This window comes from Coregonus clupeaformis, chromosome 25, assembly GCF_020615455.1.
Source record: "Coregonus clupeaformis isolate EN_2021a chromosome 25, ASM2061545v1, whole genome shotgun sequence".
NCBI classification, from domain to species: domain Eukaryota; kingdom Metazoa; phylum Chordata; class Actinopteri; order Salmoniformes; family Salmonidae; genus Coregonus; species Coregonus clupeaformis.
Window position 1 is genome coordinate 14092546 of NC_059216.1, and position 13024 is coordinate 14105569.

Consider the following 13024-nt stretch of genomic DNA (forward strand, 5'->3'; position numbering starts at 1 on the left):
CCAATTACTTATTATGTTTTTTAAATAACTTAGAAGATGTGTGGAATGTAGCTTTGGCATTTCATGCTGAATGGAGGGACAGATTGGTGTGTGTGTTTGTGTGTTGTGTCGTGAGTGTGTCTTCCCACGAGTGCACCAGATAATAGCACATACCCCTTAAACACACAGTTGCTGTTTTTGTAAAATGACCATCTTTTTACATTTGCATATGAGGTCATTAATTCTCTTAGAGATGTGTTTTTAATGAGTAAATGGTAAGACACAATACAGGCAGAGGAGGAGGAGGAACGGCTGTATTCACAGAGACAAAGAAGTGTGTGTGTGTGTGTGTGTGTATGTTCAGAGACAGGACGCGAGGTAAATACATTCTGTAATTATAGATCTGTGCTTCTTAATTATCGACCAGTGAGCAGAGTGGATGAGAGCGAGCGAGAGATAGGAGAAGAGAGAAGAGAGAGAAAGAGAAAGAGAAAGAGAGAGAGAGAGAGAGAGAGAGAGAGAGAGAGAGAGAGAGAGAGAGAGAGAGAGAGAGAGAGAGAGAGAGAGAGAGAGAGAGAGACAGAGAGAGAGAGAGAAGACAGAGAGAGAGAGAGAGAGAGAGAGAGAGAGAGAGAGAGAGAGAGAGAGAGTGAGAGAAGCCAGTATTGTAACGACTACTGTTCAAAACACAGACAGCCATTTAGAACATAATGCAACAGCTATGGGAGGAATCTGTGAAAAACACGCTGAATTAAACACATAAGTAATTACAGAGAAGAAGAGATAAACACGTTCCAGCAGACACATATGTGTATACCACACACACACACACACACACACACACACACACACACACACACACACACACATAAATACACATGAAGCACAGACACACACAAAGACAGTAACTGAGTGTTAGTGTTAACTCCACTAAAGATGGGTTAAAGCTTAAAGCAAAACTAAACCACCCACTCTGTCTGTCTGTTTATTGATTTCTTGTTTTCTCAGGGGGATAGGGCAGAGCAGGGAGGGTTGACCTCTGTACAGTAAATAAAGAGGTCTGGAGAGGAGAGAGAGGAGAGAGAGAGAGAGAGAGAGAGAGAGGAGAGGATAGAGAGAGGAGAGGATAGAGAGAGGAGAGGAGAGGAGAGGAGATAGAGAGAGAGAGGAGAGGAGAGGAGAGGAGAGGAGAGGAGAGGGAGAGGAGAGGGAGAGGAGAGAGGAGAGGAGAGGAGAGAGAGGAGAGGAGAGAGAGGAGAGGAGAGGAGAGAGAGAGAGAGAGAGAGAGAGGAGAGGATAGAGAGAGGAGAGGAGAGGAGAGGAGAGGAGAGGAGAGGAGAGGAGAGGAGAGGAGAGGAGAGAGAGAGAGGAGAGAGAGGAGAGGAGAGGAGAGGAGAGAGAGAGAGAGAGAGAGAGAGAGAGAGAGAGAGAGAGAGAGAGAGAGAGAGAGAGAGAGAGAGAGAGAGAGAGAGAGAGAGAGAGGAGAGGAGAGGATAGAGAGAGAGAGGAGAGGGAGAGGAGAGAGAGAGAGGAGAGGAGAGGAGAGGAGAGGAGAGGAGAGGAGAGGAGAGGAGAGGAGAGGAGAGGAGAGGAGAGGAGAGGAGAGGAGAGAGAGAGAGAGAGAGAGAGAGAGAGAGAGAGAGAGAGAGAGAGAGAGAGAGAGAGAGAGGAGAGGTGGGGAAAGGAAGGGAGAGGAGGGGAGAGGAAAGGAGAGGATGGGAGGGGAAAGGAGAGGAGAGGAGGTGAGAGGAGAGGAGAGGAGAGGAGAGGAGAGGAGAGGAGAGGAGAGGAGAGGAGAGGAGAGGAGAGGAGAGGAGAGGAGAGGAGAGGAGAGGGGAAATGCTTTTGAAAACTGTTCATCCCTTTCTCCTTCCTTCTCACTGTTGACCATGATAGTTCCTTAGGGATGTGGAAACCGAGGATATCAAATCAATCAAATGTATTGGTCGCGTACACAGTTGTTATAGCGGGTGCAGCTTATGTTACTAGCTCCTAACAATACAGTAAAATGCTAATGTTACTCGCTCCTAACAATACAGTAAAATGCTTATGTTACTAGCTCCTAACAATACAGTAAAATGTTTCTGTTACTTGCTCCTAATGATACAGTAAAATGATTATGTTACTTGCTCCTAATGATACAGTAAAATTATTATGTTTTTATTTTTTTATTTTTTGGGGGGGGGGGGGGTAGATCAGCTTAATTTTGCAGATAGATTGTAACTTCCATCAATGTAATTGTCTGCATCACTTCCAATCCCCCATGTTTTTATATATATACTGTATATTAGAGTAAGCTATGTCAAGAATCCAGAGTACAATAGATGCGATGTGTATAAACAGTCTAACTAGAGATATTATAATGAGATGCATCAGGGATACAGTATTTAAATAAACAGTATGAAATGGGAAGTGACCAGTGGTTCAATTTTTATAGCATGGGACGGCAGCCTTTGGCTGTGCGAGTGTATGAGTGTGTATGTGAGTGTGAGGTGTGTGTGATAGCTTGTGTGTATCACCTGGTAGTTGGCAAGTTGGCATGTTCAACAGTGTGATGGTCTGGTAATAGAAGCAGTTCAACAGTCTGATGGTAATAGAAGCTGTTAAACAGTCTGATAGTGATAGAAGCTGTTCAACAGTCTGACGGTAAAAGAAGCTGTTCAACAGTTTGATGGTCTGGTAATAGAAGCTGTTCAACAGTCTGATGGTAATAGAAGCTGTTCAACAGTCTGATGGTAATAGAAGCTGTTCAACAGTCTGATGGTCTGAATAGAAGCTGTTCAACAGTCTGATGGTAATACTGTTCAACAGTCTGTCTGTTCAACAGTCTGATGGTCTGGTAAAAGAAGCTGTTCAACAGTCTGATGGTCTGGTAATAGAAGCTGTTCAACAGTCTGATGGTAATAGAAGCTGTTCAACAGTCTGATGGTAATAGAAGCTGTTCAACAGTCTGATGGTCTGGTAATATAAGCTGTTCAACAGTCTGATGGTAATAGAAGCTGTTCAACAGTCTGATGGTAATAGAAGCTGTTCAACAGTCTGATGGTCTGGTAATATAAGCTGTTAAACAGTCTGATGGCAATAGAAGCTGTTCAACAGTCTGATGGTAATAGAAGCTGTTCAACAGTCTGATGGCAATAGAAGCTGTTCAACAGTCTGATGGCAATAGACGCTGTTCAACAGTCTGATGGTAATAGAAGCTGTTCAACAGTCTGATGGTAATAGAAGCTGTTCAACAGTCTGATGGCAATAGAAGCTGTTCAACAGTCTGATGGTAATAGAAGCTGTTCAACAGTCTGATGGTCTGGTAATTGAAGCTGTTCAACAGTCTGATGGTCTGGTAATAGAAGCTGTTCAACAGTCTGATGGTAAAAGAAGCTGTTCAACAGTCTGATGGTCTGGTAATAGAAGCTGTTCAACAGTCTGATGGTCTGGTAATAGAAGCTGTTCAACAGTGTGATGGTCTGGTAAAAGAAGCTGTTCAACAGTGTGATGGTCTGGTAATAGAAGCTGTTCAACAGTCTGATGGTAATAGAAGCTGTTCAACAGTGTGATGGTCTGGTAATAGAAGCTGTTCAACAGTCTGATGGTCTGGTAATAGAAGCTGTTCAACAGTCTGTTGGTAATAGAAGCTGTTCAACAGTCTGTTGGTAATAGAAGCTGTTCAACAGTCTGATGGTAATAGAAGCTGTTCAACAGTCTGATGGTAAAAGAAGCTGAACAACAGTCTGATGGTCTGGTAATAGAAGCTGTTCAACAGTCTGATGGTCTGGTAATAGAAGCTGTTCAACAGTCTGATGGTCTGGTAATAGAAGCTGTTCAACAGTCTGATGGTAATAGAAGCTGTTCAACAATCTGATGGTCTGGTAATAGAAGCTGTTCAACAGTCTGATGGTAATAGAAGCTGTTCAACAGTCTGATGGTAATAGAAGCTGTTCAACAGTCTGATGGTCTGGTAATAGAAGCTGTTCAACAGTCTGATGGTAATAGAAGCTGTTTAACAGTCTGATGGCCTGTTGTCTCCCGAGTGGCGCAGTGGTCTAAGGCACTGCATCGCAGTGCTAGCTGTGCCACTAGAGATCCTGGTTCAAATCCAGGCTCTGTCGTAGCTGGCCGTGACCGGGAGACCCATGGGGCGGCGCACAATTGGCCCAGCGTCGTCCAGGGTAGGGGAGGGAATGGCCAGCAGGGATGTAGCTCAGTTGGTAGAGCATGGCGTTTGCAACGACAGGGTTGTGGGTTCGATTCCCACGGGGGGCCAGTATGAAAAATAAATAAATATGTATGCACTCACTAACTGTAAGTCGCTCTGGATAAGAGTGTCTGCTAAATGACTAAAAAAAATAAAAAAATAATAGAAGCTGTTCAACAGTCTGATGGTAATAGTAGCTGTTCAACAGTCTGATGGTCTGGTAATAGAAGCTGTTCAACAGTCTGATGGTAATAGAAGCTGTTCAACAGTCTGATGGTAATAGAAGCTGTTCAACAGTTTGATAGTAATAGAAGCTGTTAAACAGTCTGATAGTGATAGAAGCTGTTCAACAGTCTGATGGTCTGGTAATAGAAGCTGTTCAACAGTCTGATGGTAATAGAAGCTGTTCAACAGTCTGATGGTAATAGAAGCTGTTCAACAGTCTGATGGTCTGGTAATAGAAGCTGTTCAACAGTCTGATGGTCTGGTAATAGAAGCTGTTCAACAGTCTGATGGTCTGGTGATAGAAGCTGTTCAACAGTCTGATGGTCTGGTAATAGAAGCTGTTCAACAGTCTGATGGGAATAGAAGCTGTTCAACAGTCTGATGGTAATAGAAGCTGTTCAACAGTCTGTTAGTGATATAAGCTGTTCAACAGTCTGATGGTAATAGAAGCTGTTCAACAGTTTGATGGTAATAGAAGCTGTTCAACAGTTTGATAGTAATAGAAGCTGTTAAACAGTCTGATAGTGATAGAAGCTGTTCAACAGTCTGATGGTAATAGAAGCTGTTCAACAGTTTGATAGTAATAGAAGCTGTTAAACAGTCTGATAGTGATAGAAGCTGTTCAACAGTCTGATGGTCTGGTAATAGAAGCTGTTCAACAGTCTGATTGTAATAGAAGCTGTTCAACAGTTTGATGGTAATAGAAGCTGTTCAACAGTCTGATGATCTGGTAATAGAAGCTGTTCAACAGTCTGATGGTAATAGAAGCTGTTCAACAGTCTGATGGTAATAGAAGCTGTTCAACAGTCTGATGGTCTGGTAATAGAAGCTGTTCAACAGTCTGATGGTAATAGAAGCTGTTCAACAGTCTGATGGTCTGGCAATAGAAGCTGTTCAACAGTCTGATGGTAATAGAAGCTGTTCAACAGTCTGATGGTCTGGTAATAGAAGCTGTTCAACAGTCTGATGGTAATAGAAGCTGTTCAACAGTCTGATGTTCTGGTAATAGAAGCTGTTCAACAGTCTGATGGTAATAGAAGCTGTTCTACAGTCTGATGGTAATAGAAGCTGTTCAACAGTCTGATGGTCTGGTAATAGAAGCTGTTCAACAGTCTGATGGTAATAGAAGCTGTTCAACAGTCTGATGGTCTGGTAATAGAAGCTGTTCAACAGTCTGATGGTAATAGAAGCTGTTCAACAGTCTGATGGTCTGGTAATAGAAGTTGTTCAACAGTCTGATGGTAATAGAAGCTGTTAAACAGTCTGATGGTCTGGTAATAGAAGCTGTTAAACAGTCTGATGGTCTGGTAACAGATGCTGTTCAACAGTCTGATGGTAATAAAAGTTGTTCAACAGTCTGATGGTAATATAAGTTGTTCAACAGTCTGATGGTCTGGTAATAGAAGCTGTTCAACAGTCTGATAGTAATAGAAGCTGTTCAACAGTCTGATGGTAATAGAAGCCGTTCAACAGTCTGATAGTAATAGAAGCTGTTCAACAGTCTGATGGTAATAGAAGCTGTTCAACAGTCTGATGGTAATAGAAGCTGTTCAACAGTGTGATGGTCTGGTAAAAGAAGCTGTTCAACAGTCTGATGGTCTGGTAATATAAGCTGTTCAACAGTCTGATGGTAATAGAAGCTGTTCAACAGTCTGATGGTAATAGAAGTTGTTCAACAGTTTGATGGTAATAGAAGCTGTTCAACAGTCTGATGGTAATGGAAGCTGTTCAACAGTCTAATGGTAATAGAAGCTGTTCAACAGTCTGATGGTCTGGTAATAGAAGCTGATCAACAGTCTGATGGTAATAGAAGCTGTTCAACAGTCTGATGGTAATAGAAGCTGTTCAACAGTCTGATGGTAATAGAAGTTGTTCAACAGTCTAATGGTAATAGAAGCTGTTCAACAGTCTGATGGTCTGGTAATAGAAGCTGTTCAACAGTCTGATGGTAATAGAAGCTGTTCAACAGTCTGATGGTCTGGTAAGAGAAGCTGTTCAACAGTCTGATGGTCTGGTAATAGAAGCTGTTCAACAGTCTGATGGTAATAGAAGCTGTTCAACAGTCTGATGGTAATAGAAGCTGTTGAACAGTCTGATGGTCTGGTAACAGAAGCTGTTCAACAGTCTGATGGTAATATAACCTTTTCAACAGTCTGATGGTATTAGAAGCTGTTCAACAATCTGATAGTCGCGTAATACAAGTTGTTCAATCGTCTGAGAGCAATAGAAGCTGTTCAACAGTCTGATGGTCTGGTAATAGAAGCTGTTCAACAGTCTGATGGTAAAATAAGCTGTTCAACAGTCTGATGGTCTGGTAATAGAAGCTTTTCAACAGTCTGATGGTCTGGTAATAGAAGCTGTTCAACAGTCTGATGGTAATAGAAGCTGTTCAACAGTCTGATGGTAATAGAAGTCGTTCAACAGTCTGATGGTAAAAGAAGCTGTTCAACAGTCTGATGGTAATAGAAGCTGTTCAACAGTCTGATGGTTCAACAATCTGATAGTCGCGTAATACAAGCTGTTCAACAGTCTGATGGTAATAGAAGCTGTTCAACAATCTGATGGTCCGGTAATATAAATTGTTCAACTGTCTGATGGCCTGGTAACAGAAGCTGTTCAACAATCTGATGGTAATAGAACCTGTTGAACAGTCTGATGGTAATAGAAGCTGTTCAACAGTCTGATGGTCTGGTAATAGAAGCTGTTCAACAGTCTGTTGGTAATAGAAGCTGTTCAACAGTCTGATGGTCTGGTAAAATATGCTGATCAACAGTCTGATGGTTATAGAAGCTGTTCAACAGTCTGATGGTCTGGTAATAGAAGCTGTTCAACAGTCTGATGGTCTGGTAATAGAAGCTGTTCAACAGTCTGATGGTCTGGTAAAATATGCTTATCAACAGTCTGATGGTTATAGAAGCTGTTCAACAGTCTGATGGTCTGGTAATAGAAGCTGTTAAACAGTCTGATGGGAATAGAAGCTGTTCAACAGTCTGATGGTAATAGAAGCTGTTAAACAGTCTGATGGGAATAGAAGCTGTTCAACAGTCTGATGGTCTGGTAATAGAAGCTGTTAAACAGTCTGATGGTAATAGAAGCTGTTCAACAGTCTGATGGTCTGGTAATAGAAGCTGTTAAACAGTCTGATGGTAATAGAAGCTGTTCAACAGTCTGATGGTAATAGAAGCTGTTAAACAGTCTGATGGTAATATAAGCTGTACAACAGTCGGATGGTCTGGTAATAGAAGCTGTTCAACAGTCTGATGGTAATAGAAGCTGTTCAACAGTCTGATGATAATAGAAGCTGTTCAACAGTCTGATGGCAATAGAAGCTGTTCAACAGTCTGATGGTCTGGTAATAGAAGCTGTTCAACAGTCTGATGGTCTGGTAATAGAAGCTGTTCAACAGTCTGATGGTCTGGTAATAGTAGCTGTTCAACAGTCTGATGGCAATAGAAGCTGTTCAACAGTCTGATGGTCTGGTAATAGAAGCTGTTCAACAGTCTGATGGTAATAGAAGCTGTTCAACAGTCTGATGATAATAGAAGCTGTTCAACAGTCTGATGGTAATAGAAGCTGTTCAACAGTCTGATGGTCTGGTAATAGAAGCTGTTCAACAGTCTGATGGTCTGGTAATAGAAGCTGTTCAACAGTCTGATGGTCTGGTAATAGAAGCTGTTAATCAGTCTGATAGTGATAGAAGCTGTTCAACAGTCTGATGGTAATAGAAGCTGTTAAACAGTCTGATGGTCTGGTAATAGAAGCTGTTCAACAGTCTGATGGTAATAGAAGCTGTTCAACAGTCTGATGATAATAGAAGCTGTTCAACAGTCTGATGGTAATAGAAGCTGTTCAACAGTCTGATGGTCTGGTAATAGAAGCTGTTCAACAGTCTGATGGTCTGGTAATAGAAGCTGTTCAACAGTCTGATGGTCTGGTAATAGAAGCTGTTAATCAGTCTGATAGTGATAGAAGCTGTTCAACAGTCTGATGGTAATAGAAGCTGTTAAACAGTCTGATGGTCTGGTAATAGAAGCTGTTAAACAGTCTGATGGTAATAGAAGCTGTTCAACAGTCTGATGGTAATAGAAGCTGTTAAACAGTCTGATGGTAATATAAGCTGTTCAACAGTCTGATGGTAATAGAAGCTGTTCAACAGTCTGATGGTCTGGTAATAGAAGCTGTTAAACAGTCTGATGGTCTGGTAATAGAAGCTGTTCAACAGTCTGATGGTCTGGTAATAGAAGCTGTTCAACAGTCTGATGGTCTGGTAATAGAAGCTGTTCAACAGTCTGATGGTAATAGAAGCTGTTCAACAGTCTGATGGTCTGGTAATAGAAGCTGTTCAACAGTCTGATGGTAATAGAAGCTGTTCAACAGTCTGATGGTAATATAAGCTGTTCAACAGTCTGATGGTAATAGAAGCTGTTCAACAGTCTTATGGTAAAAGAAGCTGTTCAACAGTCTGATGATAATAGAAGCTGTTCAACAGTCTGATGGTCTGGTAATAGAAGCTGTTCAACACTCTGATGGTCTGGTAATAGAAGCTGTTCAACAGTCTGATGGTCTGGTAATAGAAGCTGTTAAACAGTCTGATGGTCTGGTAATAGAAGCTGTTAAACAGTCTGATGATAATAGAAGCTGTTCTACAGTCTGATGGTAACAGAAGCTGTTCTACAGTCTGATGGTCTTGTAATATAAGCTGTTCAACAGTCTGATGGTCTGGTAATAGAAGCTGTTAAACAGTCTGATGGTAATAGAAGCTGTTCAACAGTCTGATGGTAATAGAAGCTGTTGAACAGTCTGATGGTCTGGTAATAGAAGCTGTTAAACAGTCTGATGGTAACAGATGCTGTTCAACAGTCTGATGGTAATAGAAGATGTTAAACAATCTGATGGTAATAGAAGCTGTTCAACAGTCTGATGGTCTGGTAATAGAAGCTGTTCAACAGTCTGATGGTCTGGTAATAGAAGCTGTTAAACAGTCTCATGGTCTGGTAATAGAAGCTGTTCAACAGTCTGATGGTAATAGAAGCTGTTCAACAGTCTGATGGTCTGGTAATAGAAGCTGTTAAACAGTCTGATGGTAATAGAAGCTGTTCAACAGTCTGATGGTAATAGAAGCTGTTCAACAGTCTGATGGTCTGGTAATAGAAGCTGTTCAACAGTCTGATGGTAATAGAAGCTGTTCAACAGTCTGATGGTAATAGAAGCTGTTCAACAGTCTGATGGTCTGGTAATAGAAGCTGTTAAACAGTCTGATGGTAATAGAAGCTGTTCAACAGTCTGATGGTAATAGAAGCTATTCAACAGTCTGATGATAATAGAAGCTGTTCAACAGTCTGATGGTAATAGAAGCTGTTCAACAGTCTGATGGTCTGGTATTAGAAGCTGTTCAACAGTCTGATGGTCTGGTAATAGAAGCTGTTCAACAGTCTGATGGTCTGGTAATAGAAGCTGTTCAACAGTCTGATGGTAATAGAAGCTGTTCAACAGTCTGATGGTAATAGAAGCTGTTAAACAGTCTGATGGTCTGGTAATAGAAGCTGTTAAACAGTCTGATGGTAATACAAGCTGTTCAACAGTCTGATGGTAATAGAAGCTGTTAAACAGTCTGATGGTAATAGAAGCTGTTCAACAGTCTGATGGTAATAGAAGCTGTTCAACAGTCTGATGGTCTGGTAAAATATGCTGATCAACAGTCTGTTGGTAATAGAAGCTGTTCAACAGTCTGATGGTCTGGTAATAGAAGCTGTTCAACAGTCTGATGGTCTGGTAATAGAAGCTGTTCAACAGTCTGATGGTCTGGTAAAATATGCTTATCAACAGTCTGATGGTAATAGAAGCTGTTCAACAATCTGATGGTCTGGTAATAGAAGCTGTTCAACAGTCTGATGGTCTGGTAATAGAAGCTGTTCAACAGTCTGATGGTAATAGAAGCTGTTAAACAGTCTGATGGGAATAGAAGCTGTTCAACAGTCTGATGGTCTGGTAATAGAAGCTGTTCAACAGTCTGATGGTAATAGAAGCTGTTCAACAGTCTGATGGTCTGGTAATAGAAGCTGTTCAACAGTCTGATGATAATAGAAGCTGTTCAACAGTCTGATGGTAATAGAAGCTGTTAACAGTCTGATGGTAATATAAGCTGTTCAACAGTCTGATGGTCTGGTAATAGAAGCTGTTCAACAGTCTGATGATAATAGAAGCTGTTCAACAGTCTGATGATAATAGAAGCTGTTCAACAGTCTGATGGCAATAGAAGCTGTTCAACAGTCTGATGGTCTGGTAATAGAAGCTGTTCAACAGTCTGATGGTCTGGTAATAGAAGCTGTTCAACAGTCTGATGGTCTGGTAATAGTAGCTGTTAAACAGTCTGATGGCAATAGAAGCTGTTCAACAGTCTGATGGTCTGGTAATAGAAGCTGTTCAACAGTCTGATGGTAATAGAAGCTGTTCAACAGTCTGATGGAATAGAAGCTGTTCAACAGTCTGATGGTAATAGAAGCTGTTCAACAGTCTGATGGTCTGGTAATAGAAGCTGTTCAACAGTCTGATGGTCTGGTAATAGAAGCTGTTCAACAGTCTGATGGTCTGGTAATAGAAGCTGTTAATCAGTCTGATAGTGTAATAGAAGCTGTTCAACAGTCTGATGGTAATAGAAGCTGTTAAACAGTCTGATGGTCTGGTAATAGAAGCTGTTCAACAGTCTGATGGTAATAAAGCTGTTCAACAGTCTGATGATAATAGAAGCTGTTCAACAGTCTGATGGTCAATAGAAGCTGTTCAACAGTCTGATGGTCTGGTAATAGAAGCTGTTCAACAGTCTGATGGTCTGGTAATAGAAGCTGTTCAACAGTCTGATGGTCTGGTAATAGAAGCTGTTAATCAGTCTGATAGTGATAGAAGCTGTTCAACAGTCTGATGGTAATAGAAGCTGTTAAACAGTCTGATGGTCTGGTAATAGAAGCTGTTAAACAGTCTGATGGTAATGAAGCTGTTCAACAGTCTGATGGTAATAGAAGCTGTTAAACAGTCTGATGGTAATAGAAGCTGTTCAACAGTCTGATGGTAATAGAAGCTGTTCAACAGTCTGATGGTCTGGTAATAGAAGCTGTTAAACAGTCTGATGGTCTGGTAATAGAAGCTGTTCAACAGTCTGATGGTCTGGTAATAGAAGCTGTTCAACAGTCTGATGGTCTGGTAATAGAAGCTGTTCAACAGTCTGATGGTTGAATAGAAGCTGTTCAACAGTCTGATGGTCTGGTAATAGAAGCTGTTCAACAGTCTGATGGTAATAGAAGCTGTTCAACAGTCTGATGGTAATATAAGCTGTTCAACAGTCTGATGGTAATAGAAGCTGTTCAACAGTCTTATGGTAAAAGAAGCTGTTCAACAGTCTGATGATAATAGAAGCTGTTCAATAGTCTGATGGTCTGGTAATAGAAGCTGTTCAACACTCTGATGGTCTGGTAATAGAAGCTGTTCAACAGTCTGATGGTCTGGTAATAGAAGCTGTTAAACAGTCTGATGGTCTGGTAATAGAAGCTGTTAAACAGTCTGATGATAATAGAAGCTGTTCAACAGTCTGATGGTAACAGAAGCTGTTCAACAGTCTGATGGTCTGGTAATATAAGCTGTTCAACAGTCTGATGGTCTGGTAATAGAAGCTGTTCAACAGTCTGATGGTAATAGAAGCTGTTCAACAGTCTGATGGTAATATAAGCTGTTGAACAGTCTGATGGTCTGGTAATAGAAGCTGTTAAACAGTCTGATGGTAATAGATGCTGTTCAACAGTCTGATGGTAATAGAAGATGTTAAACAGTCTGATGGTAATAGAAGCTGTTCAACAGTCTGATGGTCTGGTAATAGAAGCTGTTCAACAGTCTGATGGTCTGGTAATAGAAGCTGTTAAACAGTCTGATGGTCTGGTAATAGAAGCTGTTCAACAGTCTGATGGTAATAGAAGCTGTTCAACAGTCTGATGGTCTGGTAATAGAAGCTGTTAAACAGTCTGATGGTAATAGAAGCTGTTCAACAGTCTGATGGTAATAGAAGCTGTTCAACAGTCTGATGGTCTGGTAATAGAAGCTGTTAAACAGTCTGATGGTAATAGAAGCTGTTCAACAGTCTGATGGTAATATAAGCTGTTCAACAGTCTGATGGTCTGGTAATAGAAGCTGTTAAACAGTCTGATGGTAATAGAAGCTGTTCAACAGTCTGATGGTAATAGAAGCTATTCAACAGTCTGATGATAATAGAAGCTGTTCAACAGTCTGATGGTAATAGAAGCTGTTCAACAGTCTGATGGTCTGGTAATAGAAGCTGTTCAACAGTCTGATGGTCTGGTAATAGAAGCTGTTCAACAGTCTGATGGTCTGGTAATAGAAGCTGTTCAACAGTCTGATGGTAAAAGAAGCTGTTCAACAGTCTGATGGTAATAGAAGCTGTTAAACAGTCTGATGGTCTGGTAATAGAAGCTGTTAAACAGTCTGATGGTAATACAAGCTGTTCAACAGTCTGATGGTAATAGAAGCTGTTAAACAGTCTGATGGTAATAGAAGCTGTTCAACAGTCTGATGGTAATAGAAGCTGTTCAACAGTCTGATGGTCTGGTAATAGAAGCTGTTAAA